The sequence below is a fragment of the Daphnia pulicaria genome, chromosome 1, assembly GCF_021234035.1.
Source record: "Daphnia pulicaria isolate SC F1-1A chromosome 1, SC_F0-13Bv2, whole genome shotgun sequence".
Taxonomy (NCBI): Eukaryota; Metazoa; Arthropoda; class Branchiopoda; order Diplostraca; family Daphniidae; genus Daphnia; species Daphnia pulicaria.
The window spans coordinates 43,085,384-43,105,657 of record NC_060913.1 but is presented as its reverse complement, the minus strand read 5'-3'; the positions used below and the strand labels follow the sequence as shown (position 1 = coordinate 43,105,657).

Here is a 20,274-nt window from a genome sequence, read left to right as displayed (position 1 = left end):
AGCGTACAAGAAAAAAAAAATTACAGTCAGTTAGAAAAATTGGAGTGTTGCATAGTGTGTTTATAACATTAAACGGTGAAAGTGAAATCGTATAAGTGATTTTTGTTTCCATTTAGTTGGTATTGCACGTCAGACAAGGCTGATTAATTCGTTCGCTGAAGGCCATTAATATCAGTCAGTTGGAACATTGTGAACACGGGGAAAATATTTGAAAAGGTGATTCCAAATGACAAGGTGAAAAGATTCCACCATGTTTAAAGGGGAAGTTCAATAAATTGTTAACCGCTGTAGGGTGAATGTCGGGGTAAACATCTGATCCCACCACCTACGTGTTGGGCTTGTACCATAAAGATCGTTCATTTTTTTCAAAAATAACACTGCGCACAACTGTTTCGTTCAAAAACATGTTAACGAGCTTTATACATGATATTTACTTTAAAATAACTGTACCCATTGATAAAGAATTGCACAAGGATTTTGATATGTAAACGCATGTTTCGAAAAAAAACCTTACAAGCGCACTTCAAAATTTTGAAATGAATATAAATACAAGGCATACCACTGTTATTTACTCTGGTTTCTAATCAATACCCGGATAAATCTTTCGCCTTTTACTAAAGATTTCCGTGGTTAGGAGCATTGATGAGTCTATATGACTTATTTTTTTAACGCCCGGTCTTCTGATTGGGCACTTTGAATAAATGAAAAATTAAAAACGTCTGTATGCGGAAACAAAGATATTCTACTACTACATACTGACAACATTTGTAAAATGACAAACTGATAGTTTTTCGGTGGTTTTGGTAAGATTAGTGTGTATTTCAAAAAGATAAATCTCAAGCACAAGTAATAGATTAGAGGCGAATATGGTCGGGTAATTGCGTCTAGTTTAATGTCAACGGCCATACCACATAGAACTCACCCGGTCTCGTCAGCTCCCGGAAGTTAAGCTATGTCGGGTCCCGTTAGTACTTGGATGGGTGACCGCTTGGGAATACGGGATGCTGTTGGCATGGAATTATTTTATTTTTGTGAATCCAATTGAATTGAAGTGCTTCCCAAGATGGGTGATACTACATGGACTACAATGTATTATTTTGGCATTAGTTGAAAATGGAAGGAACGTATTTTTTACTGGATATTGCCTACTAGACGTCCTCCAACCTCTTTGTTGCTGAAAGATATTTGAAACGCCGTGCGCGAAGCGCACGGCACAGCCGAGAGGCTACTAGACGTCCTCCAACCTCTTTGTTGCTGAAAGATATTTGAAACGCCGTGCGCGAAGCGCACGGCACAGCCGAGAGGCTTGTACGTTGGTGGTTTCTTCGGGCAGCTCTATCTAATCTCTCTGGCTCTGAGATCCTTATGCAACGCAAGCTAAGTAAAGCGCGAAGCGCACGGCACAGCCGAGAGGCTTGTACGTTGGTGGTTTCTTCGGGCAGCTCTATCTAATCTCTCTGACTCTGAGATCCTTATGCAACGCAAGCTAAGTAAGGGAAGCAATCGTTAGCCTTATGACACTTGGATTGTTGGCTCATTGATCGGACATCCCCGGAACGAGAAAATTAAAAATGACAGTTAGCCAAAAATAGTGGCGTTTGGAAATATTATCAAATTTTATATTCGGTTGTCCATTGACAAATGTACTTATATGTCCTCGTTTGTTTGGCTAAGGTTGGTGTGTATTTCGAACAGAAAGTACAGCCGAGAGGCTACTAGACGTCCTCCAACCTCTTTGTTGCTGAAAGATATTTGAAACGCCGTGCGCGAAGCGCACGGCACAGCCGAGAGGCTTGTACGTTGGTGGTTTCTTCGGGCAGCTCTATCTAATCTCTCTGGCTCTGAGATCCTTATGCAACGCAAGCTAAGTAAAGCGCGAAGCGCACGGCACAGCCGAGAGGCTTGTACGTTGGTGGTTTCTTCGGGCAGCTCTATCTAATCTCTCTGACTCTGAGATCCTTATGCAACGCAAGCTAAGTAAGGGAAGCAATCGTTAGCCTTATGACACTTGGATTGTTGGCTCATTGATCGGACATCCCCGGAACGAGAAAATTAAAAATGACAGTTAGCCAAAAATAGTGGCGTTTGGAAATATTATCAAATTTTATATTCGGTTGTCCATTGACAAATGTACTTATATGTCCTCGTTTGTTTGGCTAAGGTTGGTGTGTATTTCGAACAGAAAGTACAGCCGAGAGGCTACTAGACGTCCTCCAACCTCTTTGTTGCTGAAAGATATTTGAAACGCCGTGCGCGAAGCGCACGGCACAGCCGAGAGGCTTGTACGTTGGTGGTTTCTTCGGGCAGCTCTATCTAATCTCTCTGGCTCTGAGATCCTTATGCAACGCAAGCTAAGTAAAGCGCGAAGCGCACGGCACAGCCGAGAGGCTTGTACGTTGGTGGTTTCTTCGGGCAGCTCTATCTAATCTCTCTGACTCTGAGATCCTTATGCAACGCAAGCTAAGTAAGGGAAGCAATCGTTAGCCTTATGACACTTGGATTGTTGGCTCATTGATCGGACATCCCCGGAACGAGAAAATTAAAAATGACAGTTAGCCAAAAATAGTGGCGTTTGGAAATATTATCAAATTTTATATTCGGTTGTCCATTGACAAATGTACTTATATGTCCTCGTTTTAACGTACAGCCGAGAGGCTTGTACGTTGGTGGTTTCTTCGGGCAGCTCTATCTAATCTCTCTGGCTCTGAGATCCTTATGCAACGCAAGCTAAGTAAAGCGCGAAGCGCACGGCACAGCCGAGAGGCTTGTACGTTGGTGGTTTCTTCGGGCAGCTCTATCTAATCTCTCTGACTCTGAGATCCTTATGCAACGCAAGCTAAGTAAGGGAAGCAATCGTTAGCCTTATGACACTTGGATTGTTGGCTCATTGATCGGACATCCCCGGAACGAGAAAATTAAAAATGACAGTTAGCCAAAAATAGTGGCGTTTGGAAATATTATCAAATTTTATATTCGGTTGTCCATTGACAAATGTACTTATATGTCCTCGTTTGTTTGGCTAAGGTTGGTGTGTATTTCGAACAGAAAGTACAGCCGAGAGGCTACTAGACGTCCTCCAACCTCTTTGTTGCTGAAAGATATTTGAAACGCCGTGCGCGAAGCGCACGGCACAGCCGAGAGGCTTGTACGTTGGTGGTTTCTTCGGGCAGCTCTATCTAATCTCTCTGGCTCTGAGATCCTTATGCAACGCAAGCTAAGTAAAGCGCGAAGCGCACGGCACAGCCGAGAGGCTTGTACGTTGGTGGTTTCTTCGGGCAGCTCTATCTAATCTCTCTGACTCTGAGATCCTTATGCAACGCAAGCTAAGTAAGGGAAGCAATCGTTAGCCTTATGACACTTGGATTGTTGGCTCATTGATCGGACATCCCCGGAACGAGAAAATTAAAAATGACAGTTAGCCAAAAATAGTGGCGTTTGGAAATATTATCAAATTTTATATTCGGTTGTCCATTGACAAATGTACTTATATGTCCTCGTTTGTTTGGCTAAGGTTGGTGTGTATTTCGAACAGAAAGTACAGCCGAGAGGCTACTAGACGTCCTCCAACCTCTTTGTTGCTGAAAGATATTTGAAACGCCGTGCGCGAAGCGCACGGCACAGCCGAGAGGCTTGTACGTTGGTGGTTTCTTCGGGCAGCTCTATCTAATCTCTCTGGCTCTGAGATCCTTATGCAACGCAAGCTAAGTAAAGCGCGAAGCGCACGGCACAGCCGAGAGGCTTGTACGTTGGTGGTTTCTTCGGGCAGCTCTATCTAATCTCTCTGACTCTGAGATCCTTATGCAACGCAAGCTAAGTAAGGGAAGCAATCGTTAGCCTTATGACACTTGGATTGTTGGCTCATTGATCGGACATCCCCGGAACGAGAAAATTAAAAATGACAGTTAGCCAAAAATAGTGGCGTTTGGAAATATTATCAAATTTTATATTCGGTTGTCCATTGACAAATGTACTTATATGTCCTCGTTTTAACGTACAGCCGAGAGGCTTGTACGTTGGTGGTTTCTTCGGGCAGCTCTATCTAATCTCTCTGGCTCTGAGATCCTTATGCAACGCAAGCTAAGTAAAGCGCGAAGCGCACGGCACAGCCGAGAGGCTTGTACGTTGGTGGTTTCTTCGGGCAGCTCTATCTAATCTCTCTGACTCTGAGATCCTTATGCAACGCAAGCTAAGTAAGGGAAGCAATCGTTAGCCTTATGACACTTGGATTGTTGGCTCATTGATCGGACATCCCCGGAACGAGAAAATTAAAAATGACAGTTAGCCAAAAATAGTGGCGTTTGGAAATATTATCAAATTTTATATTCGGTTGTCCATTGACAAATGTACTTATATGTCCTCGTTTGTTTGGCTAAGGTTGGTGTGTATTTCGAACAGAAAGTACAGCCGAGAGGCTACTAGACGTCCTCCAACCTCTTTGTTGCTGAAAGATATTTGAAACGCCGTGCGCGAAGCGCACGGCACAGCCGAGAGGCTTGTACGTTGGTGGTTTCTTCGGGCAGCTCTATCTAATCTCTCTGGCTCTGAGATCCTTATGCAACGCAAGCTAAGTAAAGCGCGAAGCGCACGGCACAGCCGAGAGGCTTGTACGTTGGTGGTTTCTTCGGGCAGCTCTATCTAATCTCTCTGACTCTGAGATCCTTATGCAACGCAAGCTAAGTAAGGGAAGCAATCGTTAGCCTTATGACACTTGGATTGTTGGCTCATTGATCGGACATCCCCGGAACGAGAAAATTAAAAATGACAGTTAGCCAAAAATAGTGGCGTTTGGAAATATTATCAAATTTTATATTCGGTTGTCCATTGACAAATGTACTTATATGTCCTCGTTTGTTTGGCTAAGGTTGGTGTGTATTTCGAACAGAAAGTACAGCCGAGAGGCTACTAGACGTCCTCCAACCTCTTTGTTGCTGAAAGATATTTGAAACGCCGTGCGCGAAGCGCACGGCACAGCCGAGAGGCTTGTACGTTGGTGGTTTCTTCGGGCAGCTCTATCTAATCTCTCTGGCTCTGAGATCCTTATGCAACGCAAGCTAAGTAAAGCGCGAAGCGCACGGCACAGCCGAGAGGCTTGTACGTTGGTGGTTTCTTCGGGCAGCTCTATCTAATCTCTCTGACTCTGAGATCCTTATGCAACGCAAGCTAAGTAAGGGAAGCAATCGTTAGCCTTATGACACTTGGATTGTTGGCTCATTGATCGGACATCCCCGGAACGAGAAAATTAAAAATGACAGTTAGCCAAAAATAGTGGCGTTTGGAAATATTATCAAATTTTATATTCGGTTGTCCATTGACAAATGTACTTATATGTCCTCGTTTGTTTGGCTAAGGTTGGTGTGTATTTCGAACAGAAAGTAAGCAAGCATTAGAACTAGATTTAGAGGCGAATATGGTCGGGTAATGGCGACTGAATTGATGTCAACGGCCACACCACATAGAACTCACCCGGTCTCGTCAGCTCCCGGAAGTTAAGCTATGTCGGGTCCCGTTAGTACTTGGATGGGTGACCGCTTGGGAATACGGGATGCTGTTGGCATGGTGTAATTTTATTTTTGCTCCCCAAGTTAGATGAGACATGGAATATAATGTATTCTTTAGGTATTAGTTGAAAAGGGTATTGCTGGGACTTTGATTAATGATACCATATATTGTAGAACGCATGTTTGTTTGATCTCGGTAGTTTTAACGACAAAAAAAAAGATAGAGGTTTGGCTATTTTGTTGAGGCTGTTGCATGACGCCCACTCACTGGCACGATCCCACTACTGCCGAACACGGGAACTTTTGGCTGCTAGGTTTCCCTCCTGACCCACTACGCTCCTCCTTAGCTAACCTGCACCTACTAGATTCCTCTAGCAGATCCATGCTGATGTCAAGCTTAGTGCGGGCACCTGATCAACATGCGGTATCACGAAACAGGGCTCCTAAACTCAAGCCATCCACTCTACCAAGCCTCCCCGAAGCAGGATTATAGGTGCACGCCAAACACCCAGCTGATAAATGGGCCTCTCAATCGATAATACATTACTGTAATAAATTGATTTGATGAGCACGCGGATTCTTTATTGTGTCCAAAATTGGTCTCGTCACTTGTTCTATAACTATTAAAGAGCTTCTCGGTGTTTCAATAAATGAACAAAATGCAAGACCTGACAATGTATGTACTGTGTGCGTCAAGTATTGCAAATCTCAATTTAATATTCCGAAATATCGATCTATGCACTGTAATTTACGCCAAAGCTCATTGATCGTACAAACCTTATTTAGAGTTCTGCAAAATAACATTGCATTTAAGATCATACTTCACAGGATCATTTCTGTAGTATATCTTGACTTGTTTCCCACCAGAAACTTGTCTCCTTTCAACCCACGATGACGAGTTAAGACGCTGGTTTCTGAGCGTGAAACAGGCTGTGAGTGTAGCTGTCTCGACAGCATCAAACACAGTCATTGAGGACCGTTTCCGTTAAATCCATGTGAAATAGCGGAAGGAAACTAGCGTGTTCAGAGTGGTTGAGATGATAAAACAAATTTAAATTCTTGAAAATCTAAAGAGATACATCTTAATAATAATTCCAGGTATTCGTGTCCTTAAATCATCTGCTTGTATGGCAAAATAAATTGTGAAAGTGAGGTTGGTCAATTTGAGGATGTGTCATGACTTTATGATCGTATTGCATTCTTTTAGTTATTGTTATTTAATCATGATTAATTATCGTTCAGAGCTTTTGTCGTCACTGTCTTTTGTGGCTAACTGTCATTTTTAATTTTCTCGTTCCGGGGATGTCCGATCAATGAGCCAACAATCCAAGTGTCATAAGGCTAACGATTGCTTCCCTTACTTAGCTTGCGTTGCATAAGGATCTCAGAGTCAGAGAGATTAGATAGAGCTGCCCGAAGAAACCACCAACGTACAAGCCTCTCGGCTGTGCCGTGCGCTTCGCGCTTTACTTAGCTTGCGTTGCATAAGGATCTCAGAGCCAGAGAGATTAGATAGAGCTGCCCGAAGAAACCACCAACGTACAAGCCTCTCGGCTGTGCCGTGCGCTTCGCGCACGGCGTTTCAAATATCTTTCAGCAACAAAGAGGTTGGAGGACGTCTAGTAGCCTCTCGGCTGTACGCCGAGAGGCTTGTACGTTGGTGGTTTCTTCGGGCAGCTCTATCTAATCTCTCTGGCTCTGAGATCCTTATGCAACGCAAGCTAAGTAAAGCGCGAAGCGCACGGCACAGCCGAGAGGCTTGTACGTTGGTGGTTTCTTCGGGCAGCTCTATCTAATCTCTCTGACTCTGAGATCCTTATGCAACGCAAGCTAAGTAAGGGAAGCAATCGTTAGCCTTATGACACTTGGATTGTTGGCTCATTGATCGGACATCCCCGGAACGAGAAAATTAAAAATGACAGTTAGCCAAAAATAGTGGCGTTTGGAAATATTATCAAATTTTATATTCGGTTGTCCATTGACAAATGTACTTATATGTCCTCGTTTGTTTGGCTAAGGTTGGTGTGTATTTCGAACAGAAAGTAAGCAAGCATTAGAACTAGATTTAGAGGCGAATATGGTCGGGTAATGGCGACTGAATTGATGTCAACGGCCACACCACATAGAACTCACCCGGTCTCGTCAGCTCCCGGAAGTTAAGCTATGTCGGGTCCCGTTAGTACTTGGATGGGTGACCGCTTGGGAATTACGGGATGCTGTTGGCATGGTGTAATTTTATTTTTGCTCCCCAAGTTAGATGAGACATGGAATATAATGTATTCTTTAGGTATTAGTTGAAAAGGGTATTGCTGGGACTTTGATTAATGATACCATATATTGTAGAACGCATGTTTGTTTGATCTCGGTAGTTTTAACGACAAAAAAAAAGATAGAGGTTTGGCTATTTTGTTGAGGCTGTTGCATGACGCCCACTCACTGGCACGATCCCCACTACTGCCGAACACGGGAACTTTTGGCTGCTAGGTTTCCCTCCTGACCCACTACGCTCCTCCTTAGCTAACCTGCACCTACTAGATTCCTCTAGCAGATCCATGCTGATGTCAAGCTTAGTGCGGGCACCTGATCAACATGCGGTATCACGAAACAGGGCTCCTAAACTCAAGCCATCCACTCTACCAAGCCTCCCCGAAGCAGGATTATAGGTGCACGCCAAACACCCAGCTGATAAATGGGCTCTCAATCGATAATACATTACTGTAATAAATTGATTTGATGAGCACGCGGATTCTTTATTGTGTCCAAAATTGGTCTCGTCACTTGTTCTATAACTATTAAAGAGCTTCTCGGTGTTTCAATAAATGAACAAAATGCAAGACCTGACAATGTATGTACTGTGTGCGTCAAGTATTGCAAATCTCAATTTAATATTCCGAAATATCGATCTATGCACTGTAATTTACGCCAAAGCTCATTGATCGTACAAACCTTATTTAGAGTTCTGCAAAATAACATTGCATTTAAGATCATACTTCACAGGATCATTTCTGTAGTATATCTTGACTTGTTTCCCACCAGAAACTTGTCTCCTTTCAACCCACGATGACGAGTTAAGACGCTGGTTTCTGAGCGTGAAACAGGCTGTGAGTGTAGCTGTCTCGACAGCATCAAACACAGTCATTGAGGACCGTTTCCGTTAAATCCATGTGAAATAGCGGAAGGAAACTAGCGTGTTCAGAGTGGTTGAGATGATAAAACAAATTTAAATTCTTGAAAATCTAAAGAGATACATCTTAATAATAATTCCAGGTATTCGTGTCCTTAAATCATCTGCTTGTATGGCAAAATAAATTGTGAAAGTGAGGTTGGTCAATTTGAGGATGTGTCATGACTTTATGATCGTATTGCATTCTTTTAGTTATTGTTATTTAATCATGATTAATTATCGTTCAGAGCTTTTGTCGTCAGGTGGCGTGGCAAAGCCATATTCTGAAAAAAAAGGACCTAGTGTGATAACGAGAGTAAAATTTGCAACGCCTTCAGCGTAAATTGTATCTCCCTTAATACAGTATGAGCATAATAAAACAAATGAAAATGAACTTTATAAGCATCAAGTGGTCGCGTCTGGAAAAATGAACAACTCAATATTTTATAGCATTTCTTGAATGTTTTGAGTGATATGAGTATTCTTCGTACACCACCGGAAATGTGTTGAACCTCAGTGGTTATTTTGGGCAGTAATCCTTGTAACATTATCGCTTCTCGGCCTTTTGGCTAAGATCAAAGTGTAGTATCTGTTCTTATCAGCTTAATATCTGATACGGGTTCAAATGGACCCCAGAATATTAAACTGATTTTTGGCATACGGTGGGAATACAGTGCTTGCACTGCTCCCGCCACGGGTTGACCCGGTATTGCAGTACCTCCGGGATCGGCTCACCCTCTATGAGGGAGAACATATTGAATAAAACAGAAATTGTCTTAGCACCGTATAATAAAAGACCATGTATAATTGCAAAACTGTCATGTAGACATGTTTGTAATTTTTTCTAATTGTATTTTTTTCGTAATATCAAGAAAAGCATAAAAAAATACGTACTTGATTGTGTTAACTAATTAGTACTGTTCATCTTTCGATGTGATGTTTTTTTTTTAAAATATGAAGATGCGTGTATTTTCATATGAAAAGTCGATTTTCTTATTTTCTTATTTGCCAATTGGACGACCAAATGAAAAAAAACAAGCAATTTGTTTCTTGAAAAGTATTTGCAAAGATCAAGACCATGAAATAAATACTGAGCTTTATTTACTATATTTTGCTCGAGTTCGTAATTCAAGTCGATGAAAGAAAGTGGGTGGTATTCTCTAAACGTCAGTCAAATACTTGAACACTCTTTGTCAATATTGTTCTGCTGTATACAAAGTATTAAACAAAGTGAAAAAGCATCCACAATCATACTTACCTGGCTCAGAGGCAACCATGATCACCAAGGTGGTTCCTCCAGGGCGAGGCCTTTCCATTGCACTAAGGATGGGCTGACCCTTGCGATTAATCCAAATGTGATTAACTCGGGAGTACAATTTTTGGTAGTGGGGGACTGCGTTCGCGCCGTTCCCTGAACACACTATAAATGTAAGAAAAATTCTTGTCATCTGCCGGAAGTTGAACTAAATCTGGTCCCGTTAGTAAACGGTAGGGTTGACCGCTTGGGAATACGCGAAGCATCAGATTTTCTTTCTGGGAAGAAACAACAAAGTAATGAAATTCATGTTTAGCTACTTTAATATAAATCATCATGGCCAATGGATTGGCCGTGATCGTCTAGTGGTTAGGACCCTACGTTGTGGTACCTACTAGATATGAATCCGTAGTAACCCAGGTTCGAATCCTGGTCACGGCACTGAAAACTGATTTTTCACGTCAACACGCAGATTAACTATAAATTTTGTTTGGTTGGAAAGTAATGCTCGCTCACTTCAATAGTTCATAATGTGAAAAACAATTTGGAATGAAAACCTGAAATTCCCCCTCCCTTTTTTTGTGTGTGCAGGAAGTTGTTGAAATGTATGGAAGAAAAATACACATTTACAGAATTTCAAGTATTTGACCCGATATTAAGACAAAAATTATTTCATGTATGTAATGAACTGTCCCCTGTTGGTATTAGTCCAATGGGAGATGGAAATTAAAATTTGCCTAGGGTAATCTAAATGAATATTTCTGAACGAAATTGTTGGTCCAACACGTCCAAGCAGAACGAATTCAGCAAATGCTTAAGTAGACTTGCTTTTCTGATTATAATTTAGCTTTGCGCAGTGGCAATATCATAACCAATGAGGGTCTCCCGAGGTGTGATTATTGCTAGTTGAAAACTTTAACCAATACCCCGCCACGATGAAGTGAAATAATCTTTGTCGTCGGCAATTTTTGATAGCTCCATCAGGAGCATTTCAGCGTACAAGAAAAAAAAAATTACAGTCAGTTAGAAAAATTGGAGTGTTGCATAGTGTGTTATATAACATTAAACGGTGAAAGTGAAATCGTATAAGTGATTTTTGTTTCCATTTAGTTGGTATTGCACGTCAGACAAGGCTGATTAATTCGTTCGCTGAAGGCCATTAATATCAGTCAGTTGGAACATTGTGAACACGGGGAAAATATTTGAAAAGGTGATTCCAAATGACAAGGTGAAAAGATTCCACCATGTTTAAAGGGGAAGTTCAATAAATTGTTAACCGCTGTAGGGTGAATGTCGGGGTAAACATCTGATCCCACCACCTACGTGTTGGGCTTGTACCATAAAGATCGTTCATTTTTTTCAAAAATAACACTGCGCACAACTGTTTCGTTCAAAAACATGTTAACGAGCTTTATACATGATATTTACTTTAAAATAACTGTACCCATTGATAAAGAATTGCACAAGGATTTTGATATGTAAACGCATGTTTCGAAAAAAAACCTTACAAGCGCACTTCAAAATTTTGAAATGAATATAAATACAAGGCATACCACTGTTATTTACTCTGGTTTTCTAATCAATACCCGGATAAATCTTTCGCCTTTTACTAAAGATTTCCGTGGTTAGGAGCATTGATGAGTCTATATGACTTATTTTTTTAACGCCCGGTCTTCTGATTGGGCACTTTGAATAAATGAAAAATTAAAAACGTCTGTTATGCGGAAACAAAGATATTCTACTACTACATACTGACAACATTTGTAAAATGACAAACTGATAGTTTTTCGGTGGTTTTGGTAAGATTAGTGTGTATTTCAAAAAGATAATCTCAAGCACAAGTAATAGATTAGAGGCGATATGGTCGGGTAATTGCGTCTAGTTTAATGTCAACGGCCATACCACATAGAACTCACCCGGTCTCGTCAGCTCCGGAAGTTAAGCTATGTCGGGTCCCGTTAGTACTTGGATGGGTGACCGCTTGGGAATACGGGATGCTGTTGGCATGGAATTATTTTATTTTTGTGAATCCATTGAATTGAAGTGCTTCCCAAGATGGGTGATACTACATGGACTACAATGTATTATTTTGGCATTAGTTGAAAATGGAAGGAACGTATTTTTTACTGGATATTGCCTACTAGACGTCCTCCAACCTCTTTGTTGCTGAAAGATATTTGAAACGCCGTGCGCGAAGCGCACGGCACAGCCGAGAGGCTACTAGACGTCCTCCAAACCTCTTTGTTGCTGAAAGATATTTGAAACGCCGTGCGCGAAGCGCACGGCACAGCCGAGAGGCTTGTACGTTGGTGGTTTCTTCGGGCAGCTCTATCTAATCTCTCTGGCTCTGAGATCCTTATGCAACGCAAGCTAAGTAAAGCGCGAAGCGCACGGCACAGCCGAGAGGCTTGTACGTTGGTGGTTTCTTCGGGCAGCTCTATCTAATCTCTCTGACTCTGAGATCCTTATGCAACGCAAGCTAAGTAAGGGAAGCAATCGTTAGCCTTATGGACACTTGGATTGTTGGCTCATTGATCGGACATCCCCGGAACGAGAAAATTAAAAATGACAGTTAGCCAAAAATAGTGGCGTTTGGAAATATTATCAAATTTTATATTCGGTTGTCCATTGACAAATGTACTTATATGTCCTCGTTTTAACGTACAGCCGAGAGGCTTGTACGTTGGTGGTTTCTTCGGGCAGCTCTATCTAATCTCTCTGGCTCTGAGATCCTTATGCAACGCAAGCTAAGTAAAGCGCGAAGCGCACGACACAGCCGAGAGGCTTGTACGTTGGTGGTTTCTTCGGGCAGCTCTATCTAATCTCTCTGACTCTGAGATCCTTATGCAACGCAAGCTAAGTAAGGGAAGCAATCGTTAGCCTTATGACACTTGGATTGTTGGCTCATTGATCGGACATCCCCGGAACGAGAAAATTAAAAATGACAGTTAGCCAAAAATAGTGGCGTTTGGAAATATTATCAAATTTTATATTCGGTTGTCCATTGACAAATGTACTTATATGTCCTCGTTTTAACGTACAGCCGAGAGGCTTGTACGTTGGTGGTTTCTTCGGGCAGCTCTATCTAATCTCTCTGGCTCTGAGATCCTTATGCAACGCAAGCTAAGTAAAGCGCGAAGCGCACGGCACAGCCGAGAGGCTTGTACGTTGGTGGTTTCTTCGGGCAGCTCTATCTAATCTCTCTGACTCTGAGATCCTTATGCAACGCAAAGCTAAGTAAGGGAAGCAATCGTTAGCCTTATGACACTTGGATTGTTGGCTCATTGATCGGACATCCCCGGAACGAGAAAATAAAAATGACAGTTAGCCAAAAATAGTGGCGTTTGGAAATATTATCAAATTTTTATATTCGGTTGTCCATTGACAAATGTACTTATATGTCCTCGTTTGTTTGGCTAAGGTTGGTGTGTATTTCGAACAGAAAGTACAGCCGAGAGGCTACTAGACGTCCTCCAACCTCTTTGTTGCTGAAAGATATTTGAAACGCCGTGCGCGAAGCGCACGGCACAGCCGAGAGGCTTGTACGTTGGTGGTTTCTTCGGGCAGCTCTCTATCTAATCTCTCTGGCTCTGAGATCCTTATGCAACGCAAGCTAAGTAAAGCGCGAAGCGCACGGCACAGCCGAGAGGCTTGTACGTTGGTGGTTTCTTCGGGCAGCTCTATCTAATCTCTCTGACTCTGAGATCCTTATGCAACGCAAGCTAAGTAAGGGAAGCAATCGTTAGCCTTATGACACTTGGATTGTTGGCTCATTGATCGGACATCCCCGGAACGAGAAAATTAAAAATGACAGTTAGCCAAAAATAGTGGCGTTTGGAAATATTATCAATTTTTATATTCGGTTGTCCATTGACAAATGTACTTATATGTCCTCGTTTGTTTGGCTAAGGTTGGTGTGTATTTCGAACAGAAAGTAAGCAAGCATTAGAACTAGATTTAGAGGCGAATATGGTCGGGTAATGGCGACTGAATTGATGTCAACGGCCACACCACATAGAACTCACCCGGTCTCGTCAGCTCCCGGAAGTTAAGCTATGTCGGGTCCCGTTAGTACTTGGATGGGTGACCGCTTGGGAATACGGGATGCTGTTGGCATGGTGTAATTTTATTTTTGCTCCCCAAGTTAGATGAGACATGGAATATAATGTATTCTTTAGGTATTAGTTGAAAAGGGTATTGCTGGGACTTTGATTAATGATACCATATATTGTAGAACGCATGTTTGTTTGATCTCGGTAGTTTTAACGACAAAAAAAAAGATAGAGGTTTGGCTATTATGTTGAGGGCTGTTGCATGACGCCCACTCACTGGCACGATCCCACTACTGCCGAACACGGGAACTTTTGGCTGCTAGGTTTCCCTCCTGACCCACTACGCTCCTCCTTAGCTAACCTGCACCTACTAGATTCCTCTAGCAGATCCATGCTGATGTCAAGCTTAGTGCGGGCACCTGATCAACATGCGGTATCACGAAACAGGGCTCCTAAACTCAAGCCATCCACTCTACCAAGCCTCCCCGAAGCAGGATTATAGGTGCACGCCAAACACCCAGCTGATAAATGGGCTCTCAATCGATAATACATTACTGTAATAAATTGATTTGATGAGCACGCGGATTCTTTATTGTGTCCAAAATTGGTCTCGTCACTTGTTCTATAACTATTAAAGAGCTTCTCGGTGTTTTCAATAAATGAACAAAATGCAAGACCTGACAATGTATGTACTGTGTGCGTCAAGTATTGCAAATCTCAATTTAATATTCCGAAATATCGATCTATGCACTGTAATTTACGCCAAAGCTCATTGATCGTACAAACCTTATTTAGAGTTCTGCAAAATAACATTGCATTTAAGATCATACTTCACAGGATCATTTCTGTAGTATATCTTGACTTGTTTCCCACCAGAAACTTGTCTCCTTTCAACCCACGATGACGAGTTAAGACGCTGGTTTCTGAGCGTGAAACAGGCTGTGAGTGTAGCTGTCTCGACAGCCATCAAACACAGTCATTGAGGACCGTTTCCGTTAAATCCATGTGAAATAGCGGAAGGAAACTAGCGTGTTCAGAGTGGTTGAGATGATAAAACAAATTTAAATTCTTGAAAAATCTAAAGAGATACATCTTAATAATAATTCCAGGTATTCGTGTCCTTAAATCATCTGCTTGTATGGCAAAATAAATTGTGAAAGTGAGGTTGGTCAATTTGAGGATGTGTCATGACTTTATGATCGTATTGCATTCTTTTAGTTATTGTTATTTAATCATGATTAATTATCGTTCAGAGCTTTTGTCGTCAGGTGGCGTGGCAAAGCCATATTCTGAAAAAAAGGACCTAGTGTGATAACGAGAGTAAAATTTGCAACGCCTTCAGCGTAAATTGTATCTCCCTTAATACAGTATGAGCATAATAAAACAAATGAAAATGAAACTTTATAAGCATCAAGTGGTCGCGTCTGGAAAAATGAACAACTCAATATTTTATAGCATTTCTTGAATGTTTTGAGTGATATGAGTATTCTTCGTACACCACCGGAAATGTGTTGAACCTCAGTGGTTATTTTGGGCAGTAATCCTTGTAACATTATCGCTTCTCGGCCTTTTGGCTAAGATCAAAGTGTAGTATCTGTTCTTATCAGCTTAATATCTGATACGGGTTCAAATGGACCCCAGAATATTAAACTGATTTTTGGCATACGGTGGGAATACAGTGCTTGCACTGCTCCCGCCACGGGTTGACCCGGTATTGCAGTACCTCCGGGATCGGCTCACCCTCTATGAGGGAGAACATATTGAATAAAACAGAAATTGTCTTAGCACCGTATAATAAAAGACCATGTATAATTGCAAAACTGTCATGTAGACATGTTTGTAATTTTTTCTAATTGTATTTTTTTCGTAATATCAAGAAAAGCATAAAAAAAATACGTACTTGATTGTGTTAACTAATTAGTACTGTTCATCTTTCGATGTGATGTTTTTTTTTAAAATATGAAGATGCGTGTATTTTCATATGAAAAGTCGATTTTCTTATTTTCTTATTTGCCAATTGGACGACCAAATGAAAAAAAAACAAGCAATTTGTTTCTTGAAAAGTATTTGCAAAGATCAAGACCATGAAATAAATACTGAGCTTTATTTACTATATTTTGCTCGAGTTCGTAATTCAAGTCGATGAAAGAAAGTGGGTGGTATTCTCTAAACGTCAGTCAAATACTTGAACACTCTTTGTCAATATTGTTCTGCTGTATACAAAGTATTAAACAAAGTGAAAAAGCATCCACAATCATACTTACCTGGCTCAGAGGCAACCATGATCACCAAGGTGGTTCCTCCAGGGCGAGGCCTTTCCATTGCACTAAGGATGGGCTGACCCTTGCGATTAATCCAAATGTGATTAACTCGGGAGTACAATTTTTGGTAGTGGGGGACTGCGTTCGCGCCGTTCCCTGAACACACTATAAATGTAAGAAAAATTCTTGTCATCTGCCGGAAGTTTGAACTAAATCTGGTCCCGTTAGTAAACGGTAGGGTTGACCGCTTGGGAATACCGCGAAGCATCAGATTTTCTTTCTGGGAAGAAACAACAAAGTAATGAAATTCATGTTTAGCTACTTTAATATAAATCATCATGGCCAATGGATTGGCCGTGATCGTCTAGTGGTTAGGACCCTACGTTGTGGTACCTACTAGATATGAATCCGTAGTAACCCAGGTTCGAATCCTGGTCACGGCACTGAAAACTGATTTTTCACGTCAACACGCAGATTAACTATAAATTTTGTTTGGTTGGAAAGTAATGCTCGCTCACTTCAATAGTTCATAATGTGAAAAACAATTTGGAATGAAAACCTGAAATTCCCCCTCCCTTTTTTTGTGTGTGCAGGAAGTTGTTGAAATGTATGGAAGAAAAATACACATTTACAGAATTTCAAGTATTTGACCCGATATTAAGACAAAAATTATTTCATGTATGTAATGAACTGTCCCCTGTTGGTATTAGTCCAATGGGAGATGGAAATTAAAATTTGCCTAGGGTAATCTAAATGAATATTCTGAACGAAATTGTTGGTCCAACACGTCCAAGCAGAACGAATTCAGCAAATGCTTAAGTAGACCTTGCTTTTCTGATTATAATTTAGCTTTGCGCAGTGGCAATATCATAACCAATGAGGGTCTCCCGAGGTGTGATTATTGCTAGTTGAAAACTTTAACCAATACCCCCGCCACGATGAAGTGAAATAATCTTGTCGTCGGCAATTTTTGATAGCTCCATCAGGAGCATTTCAGCGTACAAGAAAAAAAAAATTACAGTCAGTTAGAAAAATTGGAGTGTTGCATAGTGTGTTTATAACATTAAACGGTGAAAGTGAAATCGTATAAGTGATTTTTGTTTCCATTTAGTTGGTATTGCACGTCAGACAAGGCTGATTAATTCGTTCGCTGAAGGCCATTAATATCAGTCAGTTGGAACATTGTGAACACGGGGAAAATATTTGAAAAGGTGTTCCAAATGACAAGGTGAAAAGATTCCACCATGTTTAAAGGGGAAGTTCAATAAATTGTTAACCGCTGTAGGGTGAATGTCCGGGGTAAACATCTGATCCCACCACCTACGTGTTGGGCTTGTACCATAAAGATCGTTCATTTTTTTCAAAAATAACACTGCGCACAACTGTTTCGTTCAAAAACATGTTAACGAGCTTTATACATGATATTTACTTTAAAATAACTGTACCCATTGATAAAGAATTGCACAAGGATTTTGATATGTAAACGCATGTTTCGAAAAAAAACCCTTACAAGCGCACTTCAAAATTTTGAAATGAATATAAATACAAGGCATACCACTGTTATTTACTCTGGTTTCTAATCAATACCCGGATAAATCTTTCGCCTTTTACTAAAGATTTCCGTGGTTAGGAGCATTGATGAGTCTATATGACTTATTTTTTTAACGCCCGGTCTTCTGATTGGGCACTTTGAATAAATGAAAAATTAAAAACGTCTGTATGCGGGAAACAAAGATATTCTACTACTACATACTGACAACATTTGTAAAATGACAAACTGATAGTTTTTCGGTGGTTTTGGTAAGATTAGTGTGTATTTCAAAAAGATAAATCTCAAGCACAAGTAATAGATTAGAGGCGAATATGGTCGGGTAATTGCGTCTAGTTTAATGGTCAACGGCCATACCACATAGAACTCACCCGGTCTCGTCAGCTCCCGGAAGTTAAGCTATGTCGGGTCCCGTTAGTACTTGGATGGGTGACCGCTTGGGGAATACGGGATGCTGTTGGCATGGAATTATTTTATTTTTGTGAATCCAATTGAATTGAAGTGCTTCCCAAGATGGGTGATACTACATGGACTACAATGTATTATTTTGGCATTAGTTGAAAATGGAAGGAACGTATTTTTTACTGGATATTGCCTACTAGACGTCCTCCAACCTCTTGTTGCTGAAAGATATTTGAAACGCCGTGCGCGAAGCGCACGGCACAGCCGAGAGGCTACTAGACGTCCTCCAACCTCTTTGTTGCTGAAAGATATTTGAAACGCCGTGCGCGAAGCGCACGGCACAGCCGAGAGGCTTGTACGTTGGTGGTTTCTTCGGGCAGCTCTATCTAATCTCTCTGGCTCTGAGATCCTTATGCAACGCAAGCTAAGTAAAGCGCGAAGCGCACGGCACAGCCGAGAGGCTTGTACGTTGGTGGTTTCTTCGGGCAGCTCTATCTAATCTCTCTGACTCTGAGATCCTTATGCAACGCAAGCTAAGTAAGGGAAGCAATCGTTAGCCTTATGACACTTGGATTGTTGGCTCATTGATCGGACATCCCCGGAACGAGAAAATTAAAAATGACAGTTAGCCAAAAATAGTGGCGTTTGGAAATATTATCAAATTTTATATTCGGTTGTCCATTGACAAATGTACTTATATGTCCTCGTTTGTTTGGCTAAGGTTGGTGTGTATTTCGAACAGAAAGTACAGCCGAGAGGCTACTAGACGTCCTCCAACCTCTTTGTTGCTGAAAGATATTTGAAACGCCGTGCGCGAAGCGCACGGCACAGCCGAGAGGCTTGTACGTTGGTGGTTTCTTCGGGCAGCTCTATCTAATCTCTCTGGCTCTGAGATCCTTATGCAACGCAAGCTAAGTAAAGCGCGAAGCGCACGGCACAGCCGAGAGGCTTGTACGTTGGTGGTTTCTTCGGGCAGCTCTATCTAATCTCTCTGACTCTGAGATCCTTATGCAACGCAAGCTAAGTAAGGGAAGCAATCGTTAGCCTTATGACACTTGGATTGTTGGCTCATTGATCGGACATCCCCGGAACGAGAAAATTAAAATGACAGTTAGCCAAAAATAGTGGCGTTTGGAAATATTATCAAATTTTATATTCGGTGTCCATTGACAAATGTACTTATATGTCCTCGTTTGTTTGGCTAAGGTTGGTGTGTATTTCGAACAGAAAGTACAGCCGAGAGGCTACTAGACGTCCTCCAACCTCTTTGGTTGCTGAAAGATATTTGAAACGCCGTGCGCGAAGCGCACGGCACAGCCGAGAGGCTTGTACGTTGGTGGTTTCTTCGGGCAGCTCTATCTAATCTCTCTGGCTCTGAGATCCTTATGCAACGCAAGCTAAGTAAAGCGCGAAGCGCACGGCACAGCCGAGAGGCTTGTACGTTGGTGGTTTCTTCGGGCAGCTCTATCTAATCTCTCTGACTCTGAGATCCTTATGCAACGCAAGCTAAGTAAGGGAAGCAATCGTTAGCCTTATGACACTTGGATTGTTGGCTCATTGATCGGACATCCCCGAACGAGAAAATTAAAAATGACAGTTAGCCAAAAATAGTGGCGTTTGGAAATATTATCAAATTTTATATTCGGTTGTCCATTGACAAATGTACTTTATATGTCCTCGTTTTAACGTACAGCCGAGAGGCTTGTACGTTGGTGGTTTCTTCGGGCAGCTCTATCTAATCTCTCTGGCTCTGAGATCCTTATGCAACGCAAGCTAAGTAAAGCGCGAAGCGCACGACACAGCCGAGAGGCTTGTACGTTGGTGGTTTCTTCGGGCAGCTCTATCTAATCTCTCTGACTCTGAGATCCTTATGCAACGCAAGCTAAGTAAGGGAAGCAATCGTTAGCCTTATGACACTTGGATTGTTGGCTCATTGATCGGACATCCCCGGAACGAGAAAATTAAAAATGACAGTTAGCCAAAAATAGTGGCGTTTGGAAATATTATCAAATTTTATATTCGGTTGTCCATTGACAAATGTACTTATATGTCCTCGTTTTAACGTACAGCCGAGAGGCTTGTACGTTGGTGGTT

At 41.6% G+C, this 20,274-nt stretch overlaps 18 non-coding genes and 2 pseudogenes across 18 annotated transcripts; all 20 read left to right on the top strand.

The window, feature by feature from the left end:
* The first annotated feature begins 568 nt into the window (after window positions 1-568).
* On the top strand, window positions 569-691 carry LOC124322947. Its single transcript, XR_006915199.1, has one exon. It is a non-coding gene; the product is annotated as a U5 spliceosomal RNA (small nuclear RNA).
* A 203-nt stretch (window positions 692-894) lies between these two features.
* On the top strand, window positions 895-1,013 carry LOC124323057. Its single transcript, XR_006915304.1, has one exon. It is a non-coding gene; the product is annotated as a 5S ribosomal RNA (ribosomal RNA).
* A 4,422-nt stretch (window positions 1,014-5,435) lies between these two features.
* LOC124323113 lies at window positions 5,436-5,554 on the top strand. The gene has a single exon (XR_006915357.1). It is a non-coding gene; the product is annotated as a 5S ribosomal RNA (ribosomal RNA).
* Window positions 5,555-6,309: 755 nt separating this feature from the next.
* LOC124322550 lies at window positions 6,310-6,531 on the top strand. The gene has a single exon (XR_006914830.1). It is a non-coding gene; the product is annotated as a small nucleolar RNA U3 (small nucleolar RNA).
* A 1,072-nt stretch (window positions 6,532-7,603) lies between these two features.
* Window positions 7,604-7,723, top strand: LOC124323157 (annotated as a pseudogene).
* A 755-nt stretch (window positions 7,724-8,478) lies between these two features.
* LOC124322549 lies at window positions 8,479-8,700 on the top strand. Its single transcript, XR_006914829.1, has one exon. It is a non-coding gene; the product is annotated as a small nucleolar RNA U3 (small nucleolar RNA).
* Window positions 8,701-9,210: 510 nt separating this feature from the next.
* LOC124322276 lies at window positions 9,211-9,401 on the top strand. The gene has a single exon (XR_006914620.1). It is a non-coding gene; the product is annotated as a U2 spliceosomal RNA (small nuclear RNA).
* A 510-nt stretch (window positions 9,402-9,911) lies between these two features.
* On the top strand, window positions 9,912-10,075 carry LOC124322124. Its single transcript, XR_006914476.1, has one exon. It is a non-coding gene; the product is annotated as a U1 spliceosomal RNA (small nuclear RNA).
* Window positions 10,076-10,267: 192 nt separating this feature from the next.
* Window positions 10,268-10,357, top strand: Trnah-gug. The gene is given in 2 exon segments: window positions 10,268-10,304; window positions 10,323-10,357. It is a non-coding gene; the product is annotated as a tRNA-His (tRNA).
* A 404-nt stretch (window positions 10,358-10,761) lies between these two features.
* On the top strand, window positions 10,762-10,903 carry LOC124322753. The gene has a single exon (XR_006915019.1). It is a non-coding gene; the product is annotated as a U4 spliceosomal RNA (small nuclear RNA).
* A 575-nt stretch (window positions 10,904-11,478) lies between these two features.
* Window positions 11,479-11,602, top strand: LOC124322960. The gene has a single exon (XR_006915211.1). It is a non-coding gene; the product is annotated as a U5 spliceosomal RNA (small nuclear RNA).
* A 202-nt stretch (window positions 11,603-11,804) lies between these two features.
* LOC124321573 lies at window positions 11,805-11,922 on the top strand (annotated as a pseudogene).
* A 1,991-nt stretch (window positions 11,923-13,913) lies between these two features.
* LOC124323112 lies at window positions 13,914-14,032 on the top strand. Its single transcript, XR_006915356.1, has one exon. It is a non-coding gene; the product is annotated as a 5S ribosomal RNA (ribosomal RNA).
* Window positions 14,033-14,788: 756 nt separating this feature from the next.
* LOC124322565 lies at window positions 14,789-15,011 on the top strand. The gene has a single exon (XR_006914844.1). It is a non-coding gene; the product is annotated as a small nucleolar RNA U3 (small nucleolar RNA).
* Window positions 15,012-15,522: 511 nt separating this feature from the next.
* LOC124322274 lies at window positions 15,523-15,713 on the top strand. Its single transcript, XR_006914618.1, has one exon. It is a non-coding gene; the product is annotated as a U2 spliceosomal RNA (small nuclear RNA).
* Window positions 15,714-16,224: 511 nt separating this feature from the next.
* On the top strand, window positions 16,225-16,388 carry LOC124322122. Its single transcript, XR_006914474.1, has one exon. It is a non-coding gene; the product is annotated as a U1 spliceosomal RNA (small nuclear RNA).
* A 194-nt stretch (window positions 16,389-16,582) lies between these two features.
* On the top strand, window positions 16,583-16,672 carry Trnah-gug. Its single transcript is given in 2 exon segments — window positions 16,583-16,619; window positions 16,638-16,672. It is a non-coding gene; the product is annotated as a tRNA-His (tRNA).
* A 404-nt stretch (window positions 16,673-17,076) lies between these two features.
* On the top strand, window positions 17,077-17,218 carry LOC124322765. Its single transcript, XR_006915030.1, has one exon. It is a non-coding gene; the product is annotated as a U4 spliceosomal RNA (small nuclear RNA).
* Window positions 17,219-17,793: 575 nt separating this feature from the next.
* On the top strand, window positions 17,794-17,916 carry LOC124322945. The gene has a single exon (XR_006915197.1). It is a non-coding gene; the product is annotated as a U5 spliceosomal RNA (small nuclear RNA).
* Window positions 17,917-18,121: 205 nt separating this feature from the next.
* LOC124323152 lies at window positions 18,122-18,241 on the top strand. The gene has a single exon (XR_006915395.1). It is a non-coding gene; the product is annotated as a 5S ribosomal RNA (ribosomal RNA).
* Window positions 18,242-20,274: the final 2,033 nt, after the last annotated feature.